Source organism: Condylura cristata, unplaced genomic scaffold (genome assembly GCF_000260355.1).
Source record: "Condylura cristata isolate star-nosed mole 26May11 unplaced genomic scaffold, ConCri1.0 scaffold00018, whole genome shotgun sequence".
Taxonomy (NCBI): Eukaryota; Metazoa; Chordata; class Mammalia; order Eulipotyphla; family Talpidae; genus Condylura; species Condylura cristata.
The window spans coordinates 1,678,157-1,698,802 of NW_004567119.1; positions in this window are offsets into that span (position 1 = coordinate 1,678,157).

Sequence of the window (20,646 nt, forward strand, 5' to 3'; positions counted from 1 at the left end):
CCAGTGGATTATCTGACAATTTCCGTGGGTCATGAGTCTGGAAGTGACTTTGCTGTATCTTCTGTTTGAGAAGGTTAGAGAAGTACCGTGATTCTCACTGGAAGCTCAGGATCTGCTTCCAAGCTCAGTGGTTTTCAGAAGGCATCTTCTTGTGGATGGCTGACTTCCCTGGCTGACTTCCCTGTGCTCCTGCTAGATGTCAGTCAGTAGCAATGATCAGACCCCAGAAGTGACTTGAAATGTTGGCCACACAAACCATAGAAGGGCTTCATAATCTGGCTATTCCTTTCCTTTATGCCAGCAGTTCAGCATTCTTCAGACTTCTTTCTCTGCACTCTGTTCAGAAAACTCTATATGTCAATGGTCCACTTAGGTAAGGTTCCCACCTACCTAGGTATGACCCACTCTTTGGCCACCGGTTTGTTACAACCCCTGGGAATCATGGTGATCACAGCGTGTCAGCATTTTCTTGCAAAGAGAAGTTGTGTCATCCCTTGACCCCAATGGCTATGTCATAATCATGTTACCATTCACTGGAATCCAGAGTAGAAAGCAGTGGACCTGGTTAAGCCTGCAAAGCCAGTGGTGTTATCACTTTCTTCATGATGTAACAGACCAACTGCAGCTTTCAATAAATACTTTTATTTTTAAAAATACAACACAAAAAATGAAAAGGACATTTTGTCCTTCAGGGAAAATTGAGTATGTGGACTTAAATTGCAAAAGTAACCAAGGGACAATAGCTCACATCATCTTCCCAAGTTCTCTGATCTGCCTAACCATAAATTTGACTATGGCCAGAAGTTCTTCACCACCTTGTCAGTATAGTACACTGGAAACTGTCCCCATAGGTCCTAAGGTGAGTTACACTTTCAGAGGCCATCCCCAGTTAATGTTCCCCTGCCTTAACCTCAAACTATGAGGAACAAGTATTAACAATAAGACCAAATAGTAAAAACTGCAAATGTCATTTCATGTAGCTATGCATGCACACACACATGTACATATGTGTGCACACATGTGCACATGCACTTTCTAAGTCAGGACTGCTCCTGATCTGGCCAACTTCAACTCTTTTAGTAGTGGTCCTGACTAGGAGAGACAGGGGGCATTGGTAAGAGGCAGAACTTTGAATTCCATGTCCCTAAGCCTAGAATGATGGCTGGACTCAGCATCTATGTTGATTCCTGGCAATGGGTAAGGGCGTGGTTAGAGAATACCATGAAGACAAGAGACACATAACTGGCCATGGAATGCAACAATATGGATACATCTCACAAATATTAAGCTAAAGGGGAAATTAGTCTTTGAGTCTATTTTATATGAATGTCAAAATCTTGAGAAACTGATATGTGATATCAGAAATAGGATTGTTACCCTCGTGTGTATAGACCAGAATAAAGTGTACCGGAGAAGGTAGGTGGGTTGTCACCACAACACATTCACCATCAAAATACCCAAATCTTCCATCACAGCCCCTAGTATGCTCCCCACTCTGTCCCCTCTCCTCCCCTCAGGTAGTCTCAGTTACACTGTCATATTTCTGGTATTTGCCATTGGTTTGGCTTTATCTGACCCTTTGTTTCTCTATATTCCACATGTAGCTGACATGACCTGGTACATGTCTTACTCCTCTGACTTATCTTGCTGTCTTATCTTCTAGTTCCATCCATGTTGGCAAAAACAGAAGCCTGTCTTTTTTATAGCTACGTAGCTATTTCTTGACCTCAGTGCTGCTATGCAGATGTGCCCAGATTGTGAAAGGCAATTGAGCTGTACCCTGATGAACTGTCTCCAATTTTCTGAGAGTATGCCATCAATTATCAAGCCAGTTAATTTAGATGAAAACATAAGTGACCTAAAATTTATTAATTTATTTGGAATACTCTATGTTTTACTCTATTTTTTTAAAGATTTATTCCTTTGTTCATATAGAACTGGGGTACAGGCCAGAGATGCATAGGGTGAGAGGATTCACCAGGGACAGAGTAGGGAGCAGAACAGGCAGATCGACGAAGTACACTGCTGAGGGGAGCAGTGGGAGGGTCAGGAGAGGTCTGCGGTATCATGTGAATCATCTCATCACCTCCGGGGCAGATGGGGATGGAACTCATGCTGAAGTGGCTTTAGCTTCGTAGTACTGTGCTCTAACCTGCTGCACCACCAGGGAGGGCACTTTTACTGTTTTGTTTTTGTTCTTTTTTTTTTTAACTTCAGCTATACTTCTACAAGTCTACCTTCTCAAAGCTCAGGCAACAGAGTAAGGTTGTAAGCTTTGCTAAAACTACTGACCTAATAATCAGCAAGTGAAGATATTGCTATAGAAAAACAGAATCTAAGCAATACTCCTGGATGTCCCATGTACTATGACATATCTAGCTATAAATATTAAGTAAGACCAAGTGATATGTTCCCTGGAGACAAGAGTCACTAGGGTGGATGTATAACTTAGCTTAACTTACAAGATAAAAATAACAAAATGCGATCTGTACTACATTGGCAACAGAAATAATTATGGAAAATTACAGAAAACATTCACGTTACATACATTAAAAGGAAATAAACTTCAGTGTTAATATCACTGAAGTTTAGTTGACCATCATTAGTACATATTCTCTTTTTAATATATTTTTTTCCAAATGCTTCTTTAAAAAAATATGTATGCATACAGAACTGGGGTACAGGCCAGAGATGTAGGGGGTGATAGGATATACCAGAGACAGAGTGGGAAGCAGAACAGGCAAGTCCACTGAAATACACTGCTGAGGGGAGCAGCAGGGAGACAGGAGAGGCCTACTTTGCCCTGTGGGTGACTCCCTGGCCTGAACTCCCACTGAAGTGACTAAGGCTTACTTGCAGTACTGGGATTTAACCCATTGCACCACCAGGGAGGGCCCTCAAAATGTTCTTTTAACTGTATAATGATCTATAAGTTTTTTTTTTTAATTGCAATAACTTGTTTCACTACAATTAGTTTTTCAAGTGTGCTATAATTTGCCCAAATATTTATTTCAAATAAAAACCAAGTGTAAACTAAATATTGGTTAAGAATGCATGCAAACCATGGGATGCAACTATGTAAAACAACACATTTATTTTCAGAACAAGACCTATATTTAATAGGAAAAAGGTCCTAAATCATGTTAAGAAAAAAAAAAGAGTCACCAGGTGCTGGTGGCCCAGCAGGTTGAAGCACTGCACTGCAAAGCTAAGCCAAGCCATGGCACTTCAATGCGAGTTCGATCTCCACCCTAGAGCTGACCCACAGGGCACAGCAGACTGCTCCTGCTCAGCCGCTGCTCCCTCGGCAGTGGGCTTCATCAGCCCGCCTCTTCTCTTCCCCTCTGATTCTGGTGAATCCTGCTGCAGCCCCTGCACCTCCGGCTTTACCCCATTTCTGTAAGTAGAAATAAAAATATTTTTTAAAAGGAAAAATATTGATGGAATACCTATATATTTGTGAAACTTGTTACAAACAATACTCAAAATCTTATTTGATTCATTAATTTACTATGGGTCACATTTTTATTTTTATAGAAATGTGCATCAGTCATCACCTAATACGTAGCCTTGAACTCTATAATGTTAAAACTTAAAATGTCCAGTGTGGTTTTATTAACCCCATTTAAGAACTGCACTAAACCTTACTTAAAAAAAAAAAAAAGTTTATTTAATGATGATTTTTAAAATCCCTTTTACAATCTTCTACCTTTTTCATTAGTATTTTCTTTATGTATACATTTACTATATCTGCTTGCTTATAAGTTTTAATTCTTCAACTAAAGATATACTCATTGAAATTAATTATTGTTTCTAGCATGAAAGCAATGTCATCAGCTGGTACCCTAAAAATGACAAAAACTCACCATACTTTAATGGAAAGTTGCAGATCTATTCTGACCATATAATGGCTAAAACAAAAACATCTGCATAACAAAATCTTCATTTTTTTTTCCTAAGGTGTATATTATGCCCTGAAGGAACGCTGCAGGTTTGTGGACTCCACGACCTAATCCAGTTTTCTGGACTTCACCCCCTACTCCCGTGACTGAAACTACAACTCCATCCCCTACTCCAGTCACTGAAACTACACCTGTCAGCAATACCACAGAGAGAGCTGTGAGGACCCAAGGGCGGAGCTAAGCAGGCAGTCTGGGACTTCTGGGGATATATAAACTGACTCTCTCTGGGCTGGTGGCTGGTGGCTGGTCCCTTGGCTCTTGCTGAGTTTTCGGTGTGCTGTCATGATCCAAGTCAGTGAAACTGGTAGGACACACTAGTCAACTTGTATCTCTCTCTTTCTCTTTTTCCCTGCATTGCTCCTTTTTCTATTCCCTTTGGAAATAAACACATTACTGACCCTATTTGTGTGTGTAGTCTGTGCACCTGAATCTTAAGCTCACAGGTGAGGACCCACAGACAGGCCACACAGTTCACTTTGGGTGAGCCTGTAACAATTTGAAACATAGTGGTAGCTCTTCCACCTCAAGAATATTTTAAAAATTCCAAAGTATACTGATACTATATATTTAAATAGTGGTATTTAAAGAAATAAATGACCTACCATAAAACGAGCCATTTACAATTCCCCTTAATGGAAAGAATACTAGTTTTACCCTAAAGTTGTTTGGAACAACCATCCATGAAAAGTAGTTACACAAAGAAAGATGGCAGCAGAAAACTCAGCCGCATCTCATCCACCCTGCCGAATTTTCTCCACCTTTTATTCAGCACAAACATTTTGATTTAAAGGGGAATGCAATGCTTTACTAAACATACCAAGCTCATACTCTGAGGGAACACAGCTTTCAAAGATCGATGATGTTTCTTCTGAAGTATGCTCTAAGGAAAATGATCAGCTCATTTTTTCCCAAATACCTATATTCACTGAGCGGAAATTTAAATGCCGAAAATCTTCTTTAAAATCAAAAATAAAGGGGAAACAGGTGGCTAGCTTCTGTTCCGAATCGACACACTAGGTATCCCATCGCAATCCCCTGCAGGAGCCCTCGGGTGTCATGCAAGAAGGGGTGGCTGAGATTATCTCCCTGCTCCATAAACAGAGGGGCAGGTCGAAGGGCGCCTCCAGCCTCCAGCGGGACCAGGGAAGCCACGGCGGGCTGCAGCCTGACACCGCGCGGGGCTTCGCCGGCGCCCCGTGCCCAGCACGTCCACACCGCACACTGTTCTGCCACTGCATTGTCCAAAGTCACTCAGTGGCCAGCGAGCAACTTCAAGACACATTTCACTCCGCGTCGCCAACAGGCACTCACGGGGATCCCAAAGTGGCTAGGAAAGAGCAGCAAAACGGCGCGAAGCGGAGCTCTGGGGCGGAGGGCGCCCGGGCAGCTGGGCACCTGCTCTCCGCCTGCAGTTGTATTTTTTATTTTGTAAAGCCGTGTTTATTTCTGCACACAGAGCTGGGGTACAGGCTCGGGGTGGGGGTGCGGGGCTGTGCCAGGGGCAGAGCGGGGGTCAGAATGGCGACTGACCAAGCGCACCTCGAGGGGCAGCGGGACACCGGCAGGGCCTGCCGCCCTGGCCCTGCAGTCACTACCGCTGGCGTCGCAGCTGCCGCGGCCAGCGCCCAGTCACCCCTTGGCCCGGGAGGCCCAGACCGTGCTGTCACTGGGCAGCGCCCCGAAAGCCAGCCCGAGCGTGCTGCCAGGCGCAGGTGCCAGAAGCCCGCGCTCCCTCAGCGGGGGAGCGGCCAGCGCCCCCGGTGCGCGCCCCTGGCGGCCGGCAGGGCCCTGGCCGAGCCGCAGCACTGGCCTTTGCGCCCCGGGTGGATGTCGAGGCTGGGCCGCTGCGACTCGCACCCGAGGCGGCGCTGGACTCCGCACGTGGGGCGCCGGCCCTGGGGGGGCCCCAGCGAGCTCGGGCTGCGGCCCGCCCAGACCTCGGCCCAAACCTGCCCCGAGGCACGCAGAGCGCCCGTCTCACCTTCGCTCTCCACGGCGACGCGGTACCGGCACGTCCGGCCTCGACTGGGCCAAGGGCGCGGCCTCTCCAGCGGCCCCGCGGCCTGTCACCGCGCTCCATTCCTCAGGGCACAACACTGACGCGTGCGGAGCACGTGGGCCCGGGCGCGGCTGTGATTGGCTGGCCGGGCCCACGCCCGTCATGCAGTGCGCCACGCCCGTCATGCAGTGCGCCACGCCCGGCATGCAGTGCGCCACGCCCGGCATGCACCGCGGCCTGGGAGTTGCGGCTCGCGGGCAGGTGTCCCTGCAGGCCGAGCGGTCAGCGGCGTGAAGCCGGGCTGCTGAAGGTCCACTTCCAAGGCGCGGGACGGCAGGGAGGAGGCGGCGAAAACACCACTTGGCGCCCGGCTGCCCGCTGAGCTGCTTTGCGAGGAAGAGCGGCTGTGTAGTGCCACAGGCCACGGCCCGGACAGAAGTGACCAAGGGCAACTGCATCCTTCTGCCTCCGCCCTCCCGGGGTAGTGGCCAGTGGTCGGCGTGGACGTTGGGCGGCTGCGCCCTCGTGTGAGGCCTCCTGCCCACACTGGGCTCGCCTCGGGACAGACGGCCGCGGCTGCAGTGGCTGCACCGCGCGTCCAGCGGACAGCAGCCCGAGAAGGCCTTTGGGGCGCGAGGTCCGGGCTGCGGGGTCGGGGCCGGGCCGAGTCCACCACGGGGTGTCCACACCGCCATCAACGCAAGTGCAAGTGCAACCTGTGGCGCTGGACTGCTGGAGTGCTGGAGAGTGATGTCCGAAGCTGCGGGGCGCGCGGCCACCTGAGCCCCCTTGCGCACCTTGGGGGCGTGGCACCAGCTGGGGGCCGGGCAGGGCCGGTCCTGTGGGGCGGGGCTGCCTCACTCCCAGTCGCCTCACTAGCTGTTGCATCGCCCAGTGAAAGGCCTGGGCTGGCGCGCCCCAGGCCCGCCTAGTCGCCTCCTCCGACCAGTGGACGCCGTGGCCTGTCTGCGCTGCGATAGACCGGCGGAGAGTCCTGCCCAGATTCGGCTCCGGGTAAGTCCTCAGACTCTTGTTTCCCGGGCTCGGACTCCACTGCGGTCACCGCGGCGCGGGGTGGGGGGCGCTCAGCCCTGCGGGCTCGGAGCCCCATGACTGGGCCGCGCCGCGCGGCCTCGTACCTGGCGTCCACCACAAAGTGCTGACCCCCAGTGTCACAGCATTCCGTAAAGCAAGTTAAGTGCAAACCGAGACATGGGTCAGAAGGATTTTCAAAACCTGGGTCCGGCACTGTGACGGTCCTCGCCGGGATGCCGGGCGCCTGCGTGGCGGGTCGGGAGAGTGACCGAGACCCGTCTCCCCAGGGCCCTGGCCCAGGCCTGTTGACAGGCTCTCAGCCCTCTGGCCGCCCTGGGGCTCTGAACCTGGGCAGCCTGCTGAGCTGTATTCTGTGTGTCGCTTTTCTGGCACATTGTTTTCTTGGATGCGCATTCTTTGCACCATAGTCTAGTGACCTTTTAAGCAACCGTGTTCTAGTGTCGTTGGTGAAACCATGCTTATTCTTGAATACAGTGCCAGAACCAATCCTCCAGAGACCAAAGATAGGTTTCTTGAGCCTCCTTGGGAATCGTATGTCCATGTAACGATCCCTTTTATAACACTCCTGGGGTACAGACGTAGCAGCGCTCTGAAGGGCACGCTCCACGCCAGAAGCCTAGCTCGAACCTGCCACTAGGTTAGGGAGTGCACGGTTGGTTTGCTTTTCTGTTTTCAATTCCTGCAAAGTTATTTTTGTTCTACCAGCCTCATCTTCCAGGTTTTTCTCACAATATGGTTTATATGCTATATTAATTTGAGGAGGTTCACTGTGAGCTGTTTCTCTGGTTATATGGATGTTTCCTTCCCCTTGAATGATGCCTTCCCCCTTCACAAGCATCGCCTACCCTGTCTTTACACACTACATCCTGCCAGTTCCTTATTTTCCGGGCTCCACAGGTGAATGGAAGGTGACCCCCATGCACATGGTCCCTGTTCCCAGGGGATGGCTAGTGGGCCAGGGTGCCCCGGCCATAGTCACGGTCCTTGTACCACGGGTGTACCCACAGGTAAGGCGATGGTAAGAATATTTGGATCCCATTCAATCAACACATCCTTTCTAGCTTATGGACTGTTCTGTGACCTGAGGTTTCCACTTTGACATCGGTGAGCAAGGTGTGGGGAGGCAATGGCATATCCTCTCTTAAGGGTCGGCATTCTAATGTCACAGCTGCCAAAGGGATCAGGCATTAGGGTGTGAAGTGTCTACCATAGTTCTTGTAGGTTTGTTATCTCAGAGTATTTTTTTAATATTGTTTTAACAGTATTCATGCATCAACCAACCCTAACTTTAGCAATGGACCCTTTATTTATATTTTTATTTGCATCAGAGAAAACATTCTTTATATTATCTTCATTTTTTAATATTTGCTCCAATTATTTTATGTGCAGTTACCAGTGTTCTATTTATTTCCATCTGAGATTCATTTATATTTTGTAACAGATTGCTATTTTTATCCATCAACTACTCAATATGACAACGCTGCCATCACATGTATGTGAAATTGATAGTCGATGGCTTCAAAGTTTTGAAATTTAAAATCACTTTGTGGCTTTCTAACTGAGAAGAAGTGCTTCCATTTTTCTTCCACTTAAACCTCCTACCAGTCCAACAAAGAACCGTAAGGGTGCCTTTCCTGTCAGTTATTCTGTTTGGTATAGGTTGTAAATTGGGCAAAGAAAGGGATGAATAGAACCGAGTACAATTTGGGGATCTATAACTGGCTAGAAAATCTTGCATATTACATTTTAAGGTGGAGAATACTATTGCAGGTTACAGTGAGACTGTGAGAACTTGTATTAGCTGAGGTCTGCTCACGTGTTGTGAGGTAGAGGTTTGAGTTACTGCACCAAGGATGATGATAGTTGTCTTATCCTCCATACACCTAACATGAGATCTATGTTTTTTTAAAGTATGGACATAGTGTCCCTAGGTCTATTGTTAATTTTCTAATAGAAGAATATGGGTTACACAGTACAAGTTAGAGGTGATTTAAATTATCAGTTTTTGTTTTATTTATATTTAAAGATATACTTGCCTCCTCACATCATCATGTGGATATGCTGTGACACTGTCTACTCAAAGTATTTTATTACCCATGACTACATACTGCTATATATTTGCTATCCCAAGAAGTAAACTCATTTCTATAACCTTTTAGTGGTTTGTCCTGATGTTCTATTTTTAATTTTATTTCTAAGACTTTTAGAAATTAAAAAAATTCCCATTTTTAAAATTTTATTTCTAATTCTTGATTTTCAAGAGCCATCTGATTCTTAATGAGTTATATTACATAAATATATTGCCACAATCACCAATTTTGAGATAGGTTAGTATGACTAGAGATTTGCACTAACTAGTATAATTAAATATATAAATTAACAGGAACTCACTGCTGCTCCCCAAGCAGTCATATTTATATTTGTGGTATCCTTGTACACCCACATGCATGCTTTGGTTCTGAGATTCCTGTCACAACTAAAAGGGCAATCTGCCTGTGATTCATATCACAATAGCTATGTGACATATCATTTGTTCTACTCAAGAATGTGTTGTTTGTAAAATGCCGACTTGAACATATGATCTTAGGCATCAGACAATTGCCTGATGCATCTCTACATGACGTAGTATCGTTTTCTAAGACTGAAGGTCAGTTGTAGCTTATGAATGGCACCAAAGTATTACTATGTGTTTGTTTTAACACCAAATTAATAATGTGTATCCCTTCAAAATGGGCATGAAAGATTTTATACCAAGTGACGCTGAAGAATCATTTAGAGAATAACACCCAATTGCATAGAAGAATCACATATAGAAGTGTTCCACTTCCCCTGGTCAGGTCTCATTCTTCATTTTCACAAAAGATCCGTCTGTGCCTGTACTAACGGTCTTCTCCCTGGGTTGCCAGACTGTTTTGCTTTAATTATGTTTCCTCGCCTACTCACATCTCTATAGCATTTGTTAAACAGAAAGGATCTTTCAGTTAAATATTGCAGCATGACTTTTCTCTCTAGATATCCTCTATGTCTCATAATTTAGTGTCACTTTTGGAAATTTCCTGTGTCACCAATTTAACTTAGAGTAAGAGAAGTATATATTTTATAAAGAATCCATGAGCATTAAAGAATTATGCTGGACTACTTAGAATAACCAGATATGGAAACAACCAAGTGGCCAAGGACAGGTGCCTGTTTATAGAAGAAGTGCTGCTATATATACAAAATTGAATACTGTTCAGCTATTAAAACAAAGATGACATCTTAACGATTTCCAACAACGTGGGTCGACATGGAAGATAATATACTGAAGACAATAAGACAGATATTGATGATTTCACTTGTGTGGCATATAAATAAACATAGCAAAGCAAAGGACAGATAAAGTGAAATGCAAAGAAAACCTAGAAATCTGACTGCAGAATGGAGGCCACCAGAGAGGGGCGATAGTGAGTTAGAATGATGGGTAAAGGGCAGATAGGACCAATGGGCTGTGTTAGAGGATTTGGGCACTTTGGCGGTGGGTGTGGTATAGTAACATACACCTGAAAGTTAGAAACCTGTATCCCTAATTCTTACACAGTGTTTAAATCAGCATTGCATCCATAAACATACAATTAAAATAAAATGAGATGATGTGTCGAATAGGGAAAATAAGAATGTACTCAGATAAAACGGTACAGTATGACATATTCCACTTACAGTATACATGTAAGACTTATTAAAAATTACGGCTAATTGGTAACATTAATGAAACTTCTAATTACTGAATTCTTAAAAAAATAATGCAGTGCTTTTAGTTGAACTAAGTGAGATGTGTTCTGCTTAATGAATGGCTTTGAAGAAACTTTTTGTTTGTCAATAAATGTTTTGAAAGTTTCAAATGGGTTTATTCACTTAATGCTGTATACTGCTTTTGAAATTACTTTAATTCCTCAAACTAGAGAAGCAGTTGTTCTTTTTTTTTTTTTTTTCTCACAAGGAATACAGAATACCTAAAAAAAAAAGTGTGGGTATACATATATGCTAATTCACAAACTGTATGTTTGTGAATTTGTACACACACACACACACACATACATACAGTTTGTGAATTAGCACTGTCTCAGAACTTTAGGTAAACAAGAATTATGTGTGGGTGGTGAGATAGCCACTATGAGCAAACAAATTCATTCTCTCACAGAGCCTAACCCCTTTGCTATTAGTTGTATTGAATCCCACCCAGGGAGTGCCTAAGTATAGATGTTTTCATGGAAGTAGAGCTATTTTGTAGTTTATATCCAATATCCTTTCAAACCCTTCATAAGTATATCTATTGGTATAGCACATCTTCATTTGGTGCTCATAAATCCCCATCACTTCCATAAAAGAAGTAGTCACCATCACATCATAGCACCCCACTGTATCCCAAGGCCACATAGCAAAGTGAGAGCATCCTTTGGCTAAATGTGTCTAATTAGCAAGTACATGTCCTTAGAATGCCCATTTGTAGTGTTATGTGTATCATTAGCATTGTCATGTTTTGTCCAGGCAGTTAATGAAACATATTTAGGGACTACCCCGAGCATGTACACCATTGTTATAAATGCATTTCTGTAAATGCATATTTTAGGTCTGTGTGTAGCAAGCACATTAATCTTTCAAATCTCTCATATCTTGTCATACTCCACATTACAATGGAATGTGAAGTGAATGTGAAGCTTCCGTCTTACTGTGTGTTTAGTTTCTTCATAGGTTGGTGATAAATTGGTGATTGTATATTTTTCCACAAGATGGTTTAATTATCTTTTCTGATATGGCCTTACTAGTATGTATTAATGCAACTGCTTTTCTTGTGGCCACGCTTGGTCTGTTATTAAAGTCAAATATTTGCCTTTATATTGCATAAGATTTTGATATATTAGATAAGAATCATTGATTGTCCTGACAGAATTTTAAATTGAGCTTTATTCTTTTTTTTTAATTATTCTCTGTTAAATGTAAGAAAATGAGCAATTTAAGAAACTCACAATGCTGGGGATACTAAGTGAGTAGCTGACCAATATCCGGATTCTGAATAAGCAAAAGAAGCAAGTCAGCCTAGTAAATAAATGGGCTTAAGATTTGGAATGGGTCTTGCTGCGGTACCCTAATTCCTGTCCTGCATATTCAGCAACTGTTCATTTACAATAAAATGCTAGCATACAAATTGAATCATTGTTGTTTACACAGAGTTCTGGTACTACTGTGACTAGCCCAGCTCTTAATTCAAAAAGTAATACAAAGGAGGACCACACATATCAGACCTGGTTCTTGTGGTGTTATATGCGCAGGACTGCCATACCAGGAGTAGTCAGTGCTGGAGGCCGATCTTCATCCTTTGGGGCAGTCCGTAGGTTAGCTGATCAGATTGCCACTAATTCTTGTGGAAATTAAAGCAGAGACTTCCAGAGCATCTAAACCTTTCCTCAATGCTTGGTCTCTTCACTGATCTGCAGCCAGAGGGATGGTATTGAGGCTAGTGCGTGGTGGAGAGCGTAGGATTGATGACACTGTGCTGCTAGTCAGTCCTCATTTATAATCCGGCGTCCAGGATGGTATCTGTGAATAAAGACAGCACACTTGTGTCGGGCAGAGGGCAGAATCTGTGTTGAAGCTTGGCCCAGCTGCTACTGCGGGAACTGCTGAAGTTAACAGAGCTGCAGTGACTGTGGTATCTTATAATGAGCAGTAAGCAAAACAATTTGAACAAGAGACAACCAGCTACACTGACCCGTTTAGTGACATTTAAAGGTTTTAAAGATGAACTAATAGGCTCATTTGTGTGCAAAATAGTGATAGTGCTTTTACAGTCTCTAAACCTGACTTGATCTTTTCGTCATCCAAAGAGGCTTGTGAGGCATTGCCACTGCTAGTGCTCTTCCCAACACAAGCACCACGCGTGATGCAGAGTTCCGGGCTCCTGACCATGAGGACAGTCCTGGTGCTGTGCTGTTCACCCTGGCATTGGGCACTGATGACCCAGAGTGCTTACCAGGAAGCAAATGTTGGTGTTGGTGTTTAGGTTTTGTAAGCAACTATATTTTTCTTGACTGTAAGTTTTAGAGGCAATGAAGTATTATTATTATTATTTTTTTCATCTGGTGTATTTCACTTACTTTCAGTTACTCATTCAGTTTTACTAGCTGCTGGTGCTAAAATGTCACCTACATATTACATATCATTTTGTGCTTGAGTTTGTTAGTTCTTATCCCTTAAACTTGGTGCCTGAGTGCTACTAGCGGCCCAGTCTACTTTTTTTTAAAGAAAATCATTGTATTTTTCAGCCGATGCAGAGGTGGCAGCTCCACAGCAGCTCACTTTTACATTTGCTCTTCCACGAGGTGACTCCCCAACCTAGTTCCGTGAGCGCCGGCATCAACACACGGTGGTGGGCTCATGGCCCTTCTTTCTGCAGTGTTACAGCAGCCTTACTGCTGACCGTGCATCTGCACGCAGGTAGTTTATTCTCTTATTCTGGTATAGGGGTCTATCATAATAAATTGGCATGATTTGAAAAGACGTGCCAGCATTTAATTTTGGTGTGTTGATTGAAGGTTTGCAAACTTCAAATTGTCTACTGTTCTCATGGTTTATAATCTGGCATCGCTGTTATGCATGGTGTCTCAAGCATCTTCATTCGGCTTGGATTTTAGTGCCCGTGTGCTAAATGCACTAGTGGTGTGCCCTTGTGATCACTCCAACTATGGATGTGTTTATCTGCCTGTCTTTTCTCCCATGTTACTATGCTTTATGCAGAGTATTTTCTGAGTAGGCTCTCTTTTTTACCCATGATTGAATTGATATAGGGAGAGGGTCACTCACAGTCATGATAGACTCCTCCATCATTATAGATAGATAATAGATAGATAGATAGATAGATAGATAGATAGATAGATAGATAGATAGATAGATAAGGCCTCAGTGTTAGTATGCTAAATTAAAATATCTCAATGATGCAGTGAATCTGGAGCTATGAGGTGGCTAGCTGTGCCTCAGTTCCAAGTGCCCTTCTTAAATGGATATACATCTGCATGTAGATCTAGCCTTCCATTGTGAAGACTTACATTAAAAAAATAAATAAATAAACTAGCTAAACCAGACTATATAAACTCTTAAAAGGAAATGTAATAGCTTGGAGTATCACTTGACATATTTTATTACTCCTTTCCATTCCCAATAGGTAATTACTCCATTGTAATGTTAAAATTCCGGCTTATAAATGCTGTTTATAAGACTATAAAGACTTTCTGTAATCTCTCTTCTTTGTCTTGGCAGCTAGTTCAGTCTCTCACTATGAAAAAGAGACAGACATCAGCAATATGTGGTGAAACAAGATTTAAAAAATAGAATGCTCTCTAAAATAAGATAGTTTTGTGTTAATTACTCATAATTACTCAAACTTTTCATTGAAATTCATCCAATAAAAGGAATAGTTGGCTTGACATGAGACAGTATTTGAAAAGTATTCTATCTTAAATTGTATTACATATATATAGTCTACCTAATTTATGGAAATATAGGTATAGATTATACCTAAATTTTGCCAATACAATTTAATCAAAAAGTTATAAATCACTTGAATCATTATGAATTCTTACCTGGGTTGTAAGAGGTTCAGTTACTGTCCTCTGTTGTCCTTCTTTTCCAAACAGTATGAAATGGACAAAATAGGTTTGCTGAGACATTGTGCAGCTATTGTTCAGAGTTTAAATTAGGAAGTGGATGGTCTGTAAGATATGAGTAAGACTACCATGTGGATTTTAAGCTCAAACATTTACTAGCCATATGAGTTTTGGGTAAAAAAAAAAAAAAAACAAGCTCTTCATCTCAGTTTCCAGACTTTAAGCATAGACAATAAATGCTTTACATTAAGATATTAGATATACTATATATGTCCCTCTTACACAGAATTTCTTACCCAGCAGACACCAGGTTCCTGTTCTGTTGATGAGAACACATATTAAATCTGAATCTAAGAGAAGATTTAGGGGCTTTAAGTGATGGGTGTTATTACTATTATGGTTGTTGATTTTATTCCGGATGGTACTTAGAGTATCTCCATAGTCAGCCACTTCTGATATGTCATATGGTGCGGTTAGTTTACTTGTACCGCTACAATATTATGTAACTTTATAGACAATTATATTTTGTCTATCACTTAAAATATGCAGATAAATAGAGACTGATTTAAAGTAGAATGTTAATCAACCCTTGAGAAATATCCTTCACTTAGCTTTATGTAGATTTCTAAATTAATTTAAAATTGCTCATTGATTTAGTTTCTACTAAGCACCTACGGACTGTTATATAGGAAACTGATTCTCTGTTATGGATAATTTAAGAATTTCAGTATCTGTTAATATATTTTTAAATCATGAATTAAAAGTATTATTGCCTAACCAAAGAGTTAAACAATATTGAACGTATTAACAGCCTTTATGTTCATTAGCAGTAGTTACACAACTGCATTTCCACATCAGTGTCTCCTCAAAATATAATATTGACTTCATGATAATATTTGAGTCATTTATGTCTTCTCTGAAAAATAATTGAAATCTCAGGCTGTGCATAATTTATTGTATATATTGATCATTTATTGCTAAGAAGCATTTCATAATAAAGGTTTGACCATTTGTTTATATGTTTCCTAGATGAGGGACATTTGGGTCTTTTAATGATTATTTGAATAAAACTACTGCATACACACAGGTATCTGTGCAAGCATAGATTTCATTTCCTTTGGATATGGAATTGAGATGACTGTTATATAGTTAGTGTATGTATAACTCTATAAGAAATTACCTCTCTTGGCCCTCCCTGGTGACACAGCGGGTTAAGGTACAGCATTGCAAGCTAGCCATAGCCGCTTCAGTGCAAGTTCCATTCCCTGCCCTGGAGGTGACCAACAGGGTGCAGCAGACCTCTCCTGATCTGCCCACTGCTCCCCTCAGCAGTGTACTTCATCGATTTGTCTGTTCTGCTCCCCACTCTGTCTCTGTGAACCCTTTTATTGCCCCTGCACTTCTGGCCTGTGTTTCAGTTCTCTTTGCATAAATAAATAAATCTTAAAAAAAATACCTTTCCAATGATGACTGTGACATTTGATATTTTGACTAGTTCTGTGAGCTTTCCAGTTCTAAATTTGTTTCCAGACTCGGCAATTGGCACTCACCTTTTATTCTCATTTGTGTCTAGGTGTGTCTAGTTTGGTGATAATGTATTTCTCTAATGATTAATGATATTGAACATCTTGATATATTGTTTGCCCTCTGTATATCATTCCTGGTGATGTTTATGTTCAGAACTCTTGATAGTTATTATTATTTTATTATTTAATTTTCTTACATTGAACTTAAGACTTTTAATATATTCCAGATACAAGTCACGTATAAGAAATGCTATTTTTTAAAATATTTATTTGTGCTTTTATATGTTAATCCTCTAAACAAAACAATTTCTAAATTTGTATCATAGGCTATAGATCCTGTAGCTTGTGTCTAAAAACATGTTTCCAACTCAACACCAAAAGATTGTTGACATATTTTCTGCTAATTTTTTTATATTTTGCATTTTACAATTAGATTTATGATATTATTGGAAATATTTTTAATAAAGCTTGAGGTGTACATTTGAGAAACAGATTTTCATTTCCTTATTTTTATATGGAAATCAGACTGTTCCAGTTCCTCTTTGTAACAGATTGTACTATATGTGCCACACTTCTCTTGCTTTTTGTCAAAAAATGAATTGACCATGTTTGTGTGACTTCGAAGGAGGAAGGAAAGCAGTAAATCAGCAATTACTGAGAAACTGCATGTGATTAAATTTTCTATGTTAGGGTTTTCTGAAGACAGGTCTAATGAGCATCATTTATACTCTTGAGTAGTTAAACCAAACAATGAAAACAAGTGAATTAAAGCAGGATTACAATTTTGTGGATGTAATTTAACAAATACAACCTGTCTTGTACATGAGCTAACTGAAGGTAAATTGGGAAATTCAATTGTGTTGTTTCTTGTGCAACATCTGTATCTTAAATAAAAGTTAACTTGTACTTTAAGGTTTATAAAAATGTCCTAGGTTTCTATATTACTAACAATATCAGTGCATTACTTTTTTTTTTTCTTTTTTCTGGTGGGGGTTGGGGGAAAGAAAGGCGCAATGGTGCCCATGTTCAGTGCATTACTTTTAAAACATCACCCTTATAATAATCTCTTTGCAAATATTGAATTTGAAAATGTGTCATCATTTGCATACAGTTTCTTGTCTTTTTGGTCTGATCGTTGACCTCATAGGTGGAAAATAATAAATTAAATAATACATTGCATATGAAAATCCGGTAAGAACTGTAAGCATAGTTGTTAAATTGGCGGTTTAAATTGATTTTGTAAAGCTTATTTGACAAGGAATACTTTAGCAAAGCTTGTAGTGCATAACATAGATAGATATATAGGTATTCCATGAAAGAATATCTAGGAACAAGGAGTATATATATTTTAAGGTAAAAGCCCACCTTGTGAATATACTTGGGGGTGGGGGGGCGGAAAGGAAGGGTAAATAAAGGAGAATGAGGGTTGGGTCTGGGGAAGGAAATCAGACCATATATACTCCAGGACAACTGTGAGACATTTGCTTGGGTTGAAATAGAAGCCGTCACAGGTGTTCGAGTAGCGAACTGACTCTCTGACTTCCGTTGTAAAATGGCTGCTGTGCCGAAAGCAGACGGAATTGTAGCACAAGCAAAGGAAGCAGATGAGTTATGTAGCCCACAGAGCTTCACAGACACAGAGAGGTATGGTTCTCAGACTTGTGGAGTCAGGAAAAGTTTCCTGGTGGAGGTTACCACTGAATTGTCGTGAAATATATATTGATTGAAATCTGGTGCCGACTTAATGGTAAATGATGCCCTGGTGGATGCATTCAATCAGATGGGTGAGATCATTAACTTTTTGTGGGTTTATAAAAAGGAAAGGAATTGACAGGATTAATAAAAGGATCCTGTATTTTGATCTTCTCAAGGGAGTCAGGAACCAGGATAAAGAGCTTCATGTAAGTTTCATGAACTTTATAATGTATTTACTTTCTTTTCACTATTAGTATGTGGGAACTCTAGGATCAGCTCACTTCAAGGATATTTCTGAACGCTGAACAAAAGTGCAGGGACTCATCTGTGCTTGTTTTTTCACTTTAATCATTCCACTTTGCCCTTCACACAAACTGCACCTTATGATGTCCTTTGAAACTTCCTATTACCAATAACCTACTCAGTAAAGTTTGTAGCATAACAGTGTCCATTAAGTCTTCTGAATCTCCTAAAATGTTACTTACATTCATACACCATCAGAATAGCCAGGTTATAAGTGTGATGAAGAGAGAAAGAAGTCAGTCTTACTCAGCAGCAGTTGCAAATCTTTACTGTTATGTAAAAGACCATTATGCTTTTTAAACTCATCTTGTCTAATTGATCCCATTAATGTGTTCCCGCCCAGTCATTTCTCCGTAATATTTGACTCATGGACATCTATATGATAGTTTTATTCCTTCTCCTGAATCTTATTACCATAAATTTCCATATTGATTTTAATAATACTAGTCACCAAGTACTTCTGGCTCTCCTCCTGGCTATATGTGAGGATCACATGTGAGAACCCCCTTGTTCTGACCAAAGAACTGTGAGCAGAAATTATCTGTCTCTTCCTAGTTAGAGAATTTAATTGCTGGCTTGAAATACATTATTCTTTTTCACTGGTATAACATCAAGAAATATTTGAGATTGCAGTTATTGCTTCAGCCTTAATTTCTAAATGGTTATGAAAAAAAATAAAATGCTTGAGTAGCTTTGCCGAAGACTAATCGCCTGAGTCAAATGTTGTTTTAAGCCTTTGTTGTTTTAAGCCTTTGAGATGCGGGCATGTTGATACTATATGGAAAGTTAGTCTGTTGTAATAAAAAGAAGGTAGTTAATGTTAACATGCAGCATTAGCTTATGGGTTGGCTGCAGGTGCAAAAGCATTATTATGGTAAATTAAAAGGATGACAGTCCATATTATGCAGTGGCCCATTGGCTAAATTCCACCTGCTAAATTATATGATAGAAAAAAAAATAACCAAATTTTTATGAACTTAAGAATTTAGGAAGTAAAGGTTGGAAAACAGAATGCTAATGATGCATGTAGGCTATAGTTAACAAATCACTACAGTAGAGAGAAAATATCTGAATAGTAGTAAGCAGAAGAGTATAGAATGAATCCAAAAATTTAGACTTTAGGGCTGGAAGAGGCAGATGTTTCTTATCACCAGCTTGTAAATGCCAAAAGAAGAGGCCTTTAAGTGATAAAGGCTAATTAGAATATATCCTTGCTGCAAGACTCAAAATGAGTGTTATGGTTTCTACATGTTTTGTGAAAGCATCTAAAGAGATGTAGGTAGTATTCTGTGTAAACCTTTCCCTGGGTAAAACAGAACAGCGAAAGGAAAGTAGGGGTGTATTTCCTGAGATAATCTAGGCTAGCCAAGGGAGAGGTTAGAGGAAGGAACATTTAACAGCAGACTATGAGTGCATCAGCACCTCAGAAAGAATAGCTCAGATTAACAAGATCTCCAGGCTGTCAGGAGAACATCCTGCCACGGGTCTGGGCGCTGCCCCCCAGTGTGTGCCCACTTGGCGTGGTGTGCGTGGGGTACTGTTAGTGTGACTGAAGCAGTGACTTTATTTGAGTGACTTAAACACATATTCATGTTAAGGATTATTTTCTGCAAAACACAATTTTACTGTCGAAAAGGGTTACATTTATCAGCCATTTGGAATTTAGTGTCAGAATTGAAATGTGCTGCAGTATATAAGCCAATCTTTAAAACATTAATATGAAATAATAAAAATGAAATATCTGTACAAGATATCTGAAGTATTTCACTAATGATCACATATTGACTAAATTAAATAGAATGTTTTACATATTTAGGTTAAACAAAACAGATTACAGACATTAATTTCACCTGATTCTTTTAAGCTTTCTAAAATGTGTAGTAACATAAAATTGTCTTCATGACCTATGTTACATTCCATTCAACAGAGCTGTCCTGGACATAAATTTATTTTGACTGTTTGAGGTTTGAAATGCTCCTTAAACTCCTACAATCCTATAGGTAAGAAAAAAGTTGAGAGCCCTGACCGATTGTAGGATGGCATAGTATCTAATTTTTATTTCAGATGTGCCCAGTTGCAAGCACAGAAAAGAAGACTCTTCCCCAGAGTGCAGAGCCAGGGGCACGAAGAGCTATAAACCTCTGTGCTGCTTCCACGGAAGAGCCCTCATTGCTGTATCTCCCTGTGTCCTCCTCTCTAAATCTGCATTATATAGCTCCCCTCTCTAATCTAGCACCATATATCAGAGGAGTGACAGCAGACTGTGTGTTATTTTGGTGAATGTGTCTTTGAATCAAAATAAATCCCATTCTGCTTACCATAGGGAAGATGTTGAAACAGCCCAAATGCCCCAAAATAGATGCCTTGACCAAGAACATATGTACATACACACAATGGATGACTACTCAGCAATCAAGAAAGAAAGAAAGAGAGAAAGAAAGAGAGAGAGAGAGAGAGAGAGAGAGAGA